Genomic DNA, 9,347 nt, shown 5'->3' on the forward strand with positions numbered 1-9,347 from the left:
TGAGATTTATAATTAACTACCATTCACGTTGGTTTCAGATGAGAGCAATTAGGAGAACATTTCGGCCGATTTTACGTACAGATCCAACCCATTGAAAAATATATCACCAAATATCCAAGCATTTCTGCTCGACGTTCGCGAAACGTCAAAGATCATCTTGTTAGGAACTATTACCAACGCAACAGTGTGAAATTTTCTTTTGGCACTAAGGGCCCCAAGTGGGGCTGTAAACCTTGTGGACGATGTGTTGCGTGTCCCAACATTGAAATTGCAACTTCCATTCCCAAACAATTCCAAATTGTAATATGTCATATTTTAATATCTGCCACATCAGCTGTAGCGTTCAGATGCAAAACATGTAGCATCCCGACCATTACAGACATCATTAAAAAAGTCAATACAAACTATCAATATGAATATATATATGCCTGTAGCATACAGAGACATGACCAGTTCTGTAAAGATTGGATGTGTTGGAATAACTCTATATACGCTGTACCACTCCCTCTCTAGTGGGAGCTCATACGTGGTCTATTGTATGCTTTTTTTTTTTTTTTTTTAGGATGACCTGTATATATATTTTCTGATGTTTCAACTGTTTAATAAAGACATATTGAAACTGAAATTGCAACTTCCTTTGCTGATTCGGCGGGTAAGAAAACCTTTGCCATTACGCATTTTATTACTTGTTCCACGAAGGCAGTTGTTTATTACGCTACATGCCCTTGCCCCAAAATATATGTGTGCCTTACCTCTAGAGAGTTTAAAGTGCAGGTTAGAGAACATACATGAGACATTGTGGGAGCAGTAGAGGTAGAAATTTTGGAAAATTTAAAACCTGTTGCCCGGCATTTTAAGATTCATCATTCATGTGATCCGACTAAATTGAAGGTAAGGGGCATTGATACTAATATCTGGAAAGGCGACATATCACAAAAATGTATAGAAAAACATGTTTCGCCACAGATGCAGCGTACTCAGGGATTTTAGGGATGATACAAAATTATATATATATATATATATATATATATATATATATATATATATTCAGCGGAGTTGAAGCTTCCCTACTTACCCTCCCAGTCAGGGAAGCTTCAACTCCGCTGAATGGCATCAGAACCCATTATTGCGCTCGGAGGTGAAAAGGACCCGACTACGGAGTGAGAAGAATAAGTATATGTCTGCTGGGGCCCTGTATCTAAGCCTATCATGTGTGATACTGTCTGCTGTGGTAAGTACAGAGCCGTCATCCAGTTACCAGGTAGGATCTTGCGCATCAAAGGTTAGCTAAAACATAGTACCATTCTTTAAAGAGGCTCTGTCACCACATTATAAGTGCCTTGTCTCCTACATAAGGAGATCAGCGCTGTAATGTAGGTGACAGCAGTGCTTTTTATTTAGAAAAACAATCTATTTTTACCACTTTATGAGCGATTTTTAGCTAATTAGTTTCTTAATGCCCAAGTGGGCGTGTTTTTACTTTAGACCAAGTGGGTGTTGTACAGAGGAGTGTATGACGCTGACCAATCGGCGTCATGCACTTCTCTCCATTGATTTACACTGCACATAGCGATATAGATATATCGCTATGTGCAGCCTCATACACAAAGACTAACGTTACTGCAGTGTCCTGACAATGAATATACATTACCTGAAGGCAGGACGTGATGTGTATTCAGAATCCTGACACGTCTGAATCTTTTCTGTGAGATTTCCAGCAAGGCAAGCGTAATCTTGTTTTAAATGACAGTTTACAATGTAATCTCGCGAGATTATGCTTGCCTTGCTGGAAATCTCACATGCATCCAAAACCACGCCCGCACGCGGTGGACAATTTCCGTATAATTGTGCTAGTAATACTCGGTAAAATTGTGTGGCCACTGCAAATAAGCAGGGTCTTGGCCTCATGCAGACACCACTAGGTGGAACTGTTCCCTTACATGGAGCAATGGTCGTCCCCATATAATTTGCATATTGTCAGCAGCACATTCTCGGTTTACACGGGTGCTGCTGCCAATCTATCATTTTTCTGAAACCGTAAAAGATCCGATCAGCCAACGAACAAGCGTTTGCTCATTTGTTGGCCGATTGCTGCCATGTTTATGCGGGCCAATGATGAGGGACGAGCGTTCCTATAAAAAAGGGCCATAGGGCCTCATATACAAGGCTAAAATAAGGGTAAAAATATTCAGCAATGCAAGATCTATAGAAATATGTCCGTGTTGCAGCATACATTTTTACGCCACGAAAATAAATTGCAAGCATGGCACAGGTGAGCGTACCCGTTACGATGCAGTCACACATGGCAGATTTTGTTGCAGAAATTTTCTATGACTTAAAATCAGTTCCATTCATCTGAATAGTGTTATTTCTGCAGCAGGTGTCGGGATCTCTACAAATCCCATTCAGATAAATGGAACTGAATTTAAGTCGCTGAAAATTTCTGCAACAGATTCTGCCATGCGAGCTCAAATAGTGTGTGTGCGCGCGTGTGCGTGTACACACACGTGTGTGTGTGTGTGTATATATATATATATATATATATATATACACACACACATATACATATACACACACACACACACACACACACACACACACACACACACACAGGGGAGCCTAGACTTTGAAGAATGTGTATTTTTAATTGTTTCTGAGTGGGACTGGACGGATGGAAAAGGAAGATTTTATTTTCAAACTAATGTGAAAACCATTTACTGTACATTATTTGGCCAAACCACGAAATAAAAAAGTAAAGTTATCTAGACCCTCAAAAGAGCTCTCTCTTTTCATCCTATGGCAGGATTTCCGAGAACTGAAAGAAAAAAAGTTGCAAGGGAATTTCAACTATTTCCAAAACCAGTGGACAGTTGCCACATTTCTCAACTCCAAAAAAAGGAAAAACACCAGAAATTCTTAAGACTGTTAAAGTCACCACCTTAACCAAAGAGTTGCTGAACGAAAAGGTAAAACCAGAAAAATACGAAAACCCCACATATAAAGCAATCAGAAAAATGTGTGTATATATATATATATATATATATATATATATATATATAGGTTTTTTTACGCTGATTTTGACGTGGAAACCGCATCGGAATCAACGGCAAAAAACATCCGAAACCGCCTCCCATTGATTTCAATGGGAGGCTTTTTTTTCTGCAGCAGTTTTTAGCCGCTCGCAATGAAAAAAAACCCCTCATGCTCTTTCTTGCAGCGGTTCCACCAGAGAAAGCGTTTTTCACAACACTTCATTTTTTGTACAAATAATGAATGTATCCCATCAAGAGGGAATTGAGAAAAGTTTCCCTTCTTCTGCTGGAAACAATGGAGCTTATGGCTGTTTAAGGCTTCGTTCAGATCTGCGTCAGGGCTCCGTTCCGACTGAGTTTTCTGTCGGAACGGAGCCCTGACCGACACAAACTGAAATCATAGGTTTCTGTTTCCATCACCATTGATTTCAATGGTGACGGATCCGGTGCCAATGGTTTCAGTTTGGCTCCGTTGTGCAAGGGTTCCGTCATTTTGACGAGATGAATACCGTAGTCGACTATCAATGGTGATGGAAACGGAAACCTATGGTTTTAGTTTGTGTCAGTCAGGGCTTCGCTCCGACGGAAAGCTCCGACGTAACGTTGGAACAGAGCCCTGACGCAGATCTGAACATAGCCTAAGTGTGAACTTCATTATTGCTGGTGAGGGCGTACGAGCTGGGGCCCTCTGCAAATCATGTCACACGGTGCACTGCAACAGAATCCTGGGCTATGGGCAGATATTGGGTTTTGTCATCTTGCCCATCCCTTTCCATATGCCCGATTACGGTTATATGGATATTAGAGAAAAGGAAAAAAACTTTAAAAGCCTCCGCCTGAAATCAGAAACACAGGGAGGTATAGTAGAGAGCGCCATGTGTGTATGGGAGCCCAATTATGGCTGTGTACAAAAAGAAGCCTGGAGTGACGCTGCAGCCCATATTTTACCTCCCCATTAAATTCAATGAGAAAAACCCACAACAAAAGGAGCAAGGAATCCACAGCATAAATTGATATGCTGCGGATTTAAAAACCGCACCGCAGGTCACTTTATGAGCTTTTTCGTTGCACATTTTTTCTGCAGCGTGTGCATGAGTTTAATTAAAATCTCATTGACTTTGCTGCTACTGTAAATGCTGCGGAATTTACGTACAGAATTCCATTGTGGAAATTCTGCAGCTACATAGGTACCCAACCTAAAGGGGTCATCGATTTCAGTCGCAACCTACCACTCATCACTCAAAAAAAATCTAAATGTATGTGTTATTGTACACACGTATGACAGCTTATGCTGAAAAGTTAGGTACGCTTTAAGTGAATATGTCCAAGCTGCAGTACCAGATACAGCCACATAGACAAGAGGGGCACTCCATTGGGCAATGTAGTCCAGCAGATCAATAGGAAGTTCCAGTTTATAACATGGTCTACAACGGTGTCCGTGCAGTCTGGGAATGAGAGAGGTCTTACACTTGAGCCAGCTTTCCTGATGATATTGGTGAATATAAAAAAATATAAAAAATATTCCAAAACAGGCCTAATATGAATAAAGCCATACATAAACGGACAAGCAAATATTTGCCATAGTCCCTTAACTCTAAAAGTTGCAATGTGTTAAATAAAGAGTGCGCGTACGTGTGTGTGTTTCTTTTTTAGTCATGAGATGTGTTGACACAGCTGATGAAACAGATAAACCTCTGCCAAAGTGTGAACCTGAAGTGTTAGAACTGAAATACAGAGGGAGAGGGGGGCAGCAACTGATGCAGAAACATCCAATGTTATAGGATGAAGAATGCAAACTCCTTCCTACTGCTTGATGCCTACAGTGGCAGAATCCCCCAACTATTCAAGGTGGGGCAATAATGAGGAGCAGGCATACCAAAATACTGCACACAACTGTGCCAGGCATGTTAAAGATCGAGAAATTCACATAAAGGAGGTGCGTACAAATGAGCAACACAACTACCGCAACTACTTTTCTGTCAAGATGAAACTGAGAATTCACCATAAAACAAGAATATCCATAAAAGAATAAACGGTCACCAGCTGCGGAATAGAAGATCCTGATATATATCTGCATCATATTCTACATTGTCCTCAATCTTAGGGTATGTTCACACGGCTTATTTTTAGCCGTTATTCTGGCCGTAAACGGCTCCAAAAAAATCGGGGAGCTTTTTTTTTTTTTTTTAAAAACGCCTGCGGAAAAGAAGCACATGTCACTTCTTGAGCCATTTTTGGTGCAGTTTTTCATTAACTCTATAGAAAAACAGCTCCAAAACTGGCCGTAAAAAACCCAGCGAAAAACGCGAGTTTAATTAAAAAACGGCTAAAAATCAGGAGCTGTTTTCCCTTGAAAACAGCTCCATATTTTCAGAAGTTTTTTATTAAGCGTGTGAACATACCCTGGGGGTTTGTTCTGATGCAATTTTGCATACTTTTTGGTCTTGCACTTTTGATGGGACTGTGATCTAGACACTTTTCTCGGACATATGTGAATCATATTATGCAACAAATCACTCTACAATTGTATAGCTGGGTAGGTGATGGTCTCGTTGGAGGAATTAGGTTTTCTATGTTTTCATTTTTGTATATATTTGTGTGGGATAGGTGTCCATGTCTATGGACTGATAAAGTATGCTTTTCTGACTATATTACATTACGTCTGCATCGAGACTCTATTCATGGGTTTAGTCTGACCTTTCCGTCAGGGGAACCCATGAATGCAATCCAAACTGAAACAAATGGAATCCATAGGTTTCCGTTTGCATCACCATTGATTTCAATGGTGACGGATCCGATACAAATGGTTTCCGTTTGTCACCGCTGTGTAAGGGCTCTGTCGTTTTGACGGAATAGCGCAGTCGACTACGGTATCGATTCCGTCAAAACGACGGAACCCTTACACAACGATGACAAACAGAAACCATTTGCACCGGTTCTGTCACCATTGAAATCAATGGTGATTCAAACAGAAATCCATGGATTCCGTTTGTTTCGGTTTGGATTCCATTCATGGGTTCCTCTGACAGAGAGGTCCGACGGAACCCATGAACGAAGTCCCCACGCAGATGTGAACGAAGCCTAAGTTGTGACAATATGGGTTTGTGTTTGAATTTTGTCCTACTTATTTATTGGTGCCCAGAAGATATTATAGGTTCTAATCCCTGGAGAGGTGCCTATGCATGTACGGCCACTCTACTTTAAAATGAATGGGAGATCCGGGCACAGGCAAATGAGCCATCTGACGTCAGTAGAATGTGTGAATCTCTTAACCATAAAATGATTGTAGACCACAAGCTGAGCCTTGTTCTGCAAACTTCCTGCCACCTCAAACTTTTTTAGCTTTCAAAACTTCTTCTGTACAAAGCTAACATCCAGTAAGCAACTCCTCATGCTTTATTACATTGCATGACCCTATTACCGTACAGCTCCTGCCGGAAGGTTTTACTCCTCATGTTGACCCACCATGGGAACTTGATATTAGTTTATGTGCCACACATTAAGGCTATGTACACCTTTGAAATAGTTTTGGGTTTTTTCAGTGTCACATCATCAATAGACTATTTACAAATAGCCTGTAAACACATCAACAAAAACAATGTATATTAAAATGTAGCAATATATTATATTTCCAGAATAAACACTATACCTCAGTATTGCAAATAACAACATACTAAAGAAGTTAGACCACATTCTAACATCCAATATTTAAAGGGTTTTTCCAGTCCCTAAAAATTGATGACCTATCCTCAGGATAGGCCATCAATAGCTGATTGCTCGGGGTCCGACTTCCAGGACCCCCGCCGATTAGCTGTTTTGAAGGGGCCGCAGCTCTCGTGCGAGCGCTCCTTCCCCTTCATTCCGGTCACTGCTCGTACTATGAATAACCAACACAGCAGTAGCAGCGGTTCACAGCCTTGCAACCTTCGCACATTGAAGTGAATAGGAGTTACAGCAGCGAGTAAGAAAAGGTAGAATGGGGGTCAAGGACCCCCGTTCTAGAGATAGGTGTGGGTCCCAGAGGTGAATCCATATCCATAAATGTCCAAGGTAAAAATATTCCTTTAAGTCAGTTGGGTGTTGCAGGCAGTCTGCGCAGAATGGCAAATTAAAGAGCACGTCTAGGAATGGCCACACAACTGTATTACGGTGTAATTAGCACAGTAATATATATGCAATATGTTTCTTTATAGGGAACCTGTCACGTGGTGTATGCTGCCTGATCCGTGAGAAGCATATTATAGACCAGTGGCAGCTGAGCAGATTAATATATATTTTTGTAGCGAAAGGTTTCGTATAACTTGTAATTTATTGACCTAAGCCTCTGCTTATTATAAGCTGGAGTCCAGTGGGCGGTCCTAAAAAGGAAAAAAAATAAAAACAGCGCTGGAATCAGGGAGACATCGCTATTCAGATCAGTAAACCAGTTCAACTTATATGACCTAGTGACAGGTCCTCTTTAAGGGTAGAGCAACACAGACCAAAACAACACCGATGTGCAGATTTACATCGGCATAGTTTTCACCCGCTGTGTGTGGCCTAATAAAGCCCTTGTATCCCAAGAGAGGTGGGAAAAAAAACGTACAGCATTCAGCCCAGTCCCTTCGTTCTAGTGATCGGTGGGGGTTTTAGCACCTGGATCCCACCGAACAAAACTTCTCACGTGTCTCAATGACATGTCAGAAAATATTTAAAACTACTATGACCCTTTGAGGCGTTAACGGTCAGACTAAACGATTGCGGAGATACATAAGAGATACAACGCAATAAAAACACGGCATGATTTACATACGAAGCAGAATTACACGGATGGTATCACAAGTGTCTCCGGCCAGGGGAACATGGGACGGCGTTTTGTGTGTATTAGGCATGCAAGCAGCGGTTCATTGGCATTAATGACAAGCATGGCTACATTTATTATTGGTAAAACTTTTCAAACTTTTTTTTTTGCAGTTTGTAACAGTTCACAAAAAAGTTTTTTTTCTACTTCATGCAACAAATCTGCCACATATGACAAAAAAATTTCATAAAATAAAAATGTAATTCTGCAAAAAATGTTTTTAAAAAAATTAAATAAAAAGCTAAATCAATGGTGCGCGGTTGGCAGAAAATTGCGCTTCTTCTTAGAAATTTCCAGAAGGCTCCTGCTTTACTGGCGAGAAGAGACGGTCATTGCGGGGTGCGGATGCCATCAATTGGTAAAATTTAAGTGGTGATGGCAGCGCCAAGAGGAGCAGCTGTGGGGAATGAGATTTCCCTGTGCCTGCTCCTCACTAGTACACGCTCCCTGCTTGTAAAGAAACTGGCTGGACAATAAGTCTTTATTAGGGAATTGCTAGAAGTGCAATTACCTTATATATAAGTAAAGGGTCACCAAAGGAGGATTGGTCATTGTGCGACACATACATAAAACATTTGGCAATATCTGGGGTACACAAAAGCATGGGCAATGTCATAGCAAACGTGTGCGACATATTCTTTCCACATATATGCGCCTTTTGTGTATAGGGCATAGAGCTGCGAGCCCTGCACTCACCTCACTGACCACGTACACACTCACAGCTGCTCTCACACTCCATGACGTGCACTCGTTAGCGCTACAAGTCAGCCCGGCTCAGCACTCACTTGTGTACACCGCGTTAGTGTCGCCACAGGGAAAAGTTAGTACATCAGCATTTATAGTAACTTTCTGTCATGGTGGATGATATCCTACTTTCTCCGTGCTTCCGCGGCGCCGCCTCAGCTCCTGTGAGTGTTCCCCGTTTCTCAGCCCGCTCCCCGCACTTCTCCACAGTTTACGAAGAGACAGATCCAGAACGCGCGTTCCCGCCAGACTTCCTGTACGCGCTCCGGAGAGCAGGCAGCAGGGGAGGAACCGTACGTGAGCGCACTCCTCACTGCTACCCCAGGTAGCCCTCACTATTACTCCTCACTGCTACCCCAGGTAGCCCTCACCGCTACTACAGGTAGCCCTCACTATTACTCCTCACTGCTACCCCAGGTAGCCCTCACCATTACTCCTCACCGCTACTACAGGTAGCCCTCACTATTACTCCTCACTGCTACCCCAGGTAGCCCTCACCGCTACTACAGGTAGCCCTCACTATTACTCCTCACTGCTACCCCAGGTAGCCCTCACTATTACTCCTCACTGCTACCCCAGGTAGCCCTCACTCTTACTCCTCACTGCTACCCTTGGTAGCCCTCACCGCTACTACAGGTAGCCCTCACTATTACTCCTCACTGCTACCCCAGGTAGCCCTCACTATTACTCCTCACTGCTACCCCAGGTAGCCCTCACTATTACTCCTCACT

General features: G+C 42.2%; 1 protein-coding gene across 2 annotated transcripts in view; it reads right to left on the reverse strand.

Moving 5' to 3' along the window:
- NEK6 (NIMA related kinase 6) overlaps positions 1–8,862 on the reverse strand; it is a 184,523-nt gene extending 175,661 nt beyond the window's left edge. The window contains exon 1 of one of the 2 annotated variants that reach the window (XM_075834220.1): positions 8,746–8,862. The gene's annotated coding sequence lies outside the window, so the exon portion shown is untranslated. The other variant, XM_075834221.1, reaches the window with a different exon arrangement.
- Between the last annotated feature and the right edge of the window lie 485 nt (positions 8,863–9,347).

The sequence above is a fragment of the Rhinoderma darwinii genome, chromosome 8 (assembly GCF_050947455.1).
Source record: "Rhinoderma darwinii isolate aRhiDar2 chromosome 8, aRhiDar2.hap1, whole genome shotgun sequence".
Classification (NCBI taxonomy): domain Eukaryota; kingdom Metazoa; phylum Chordata; class Amphibia; order Anura; family Rhinodermatidae; genus Rhinoderma; species Rhinoderma darwinii.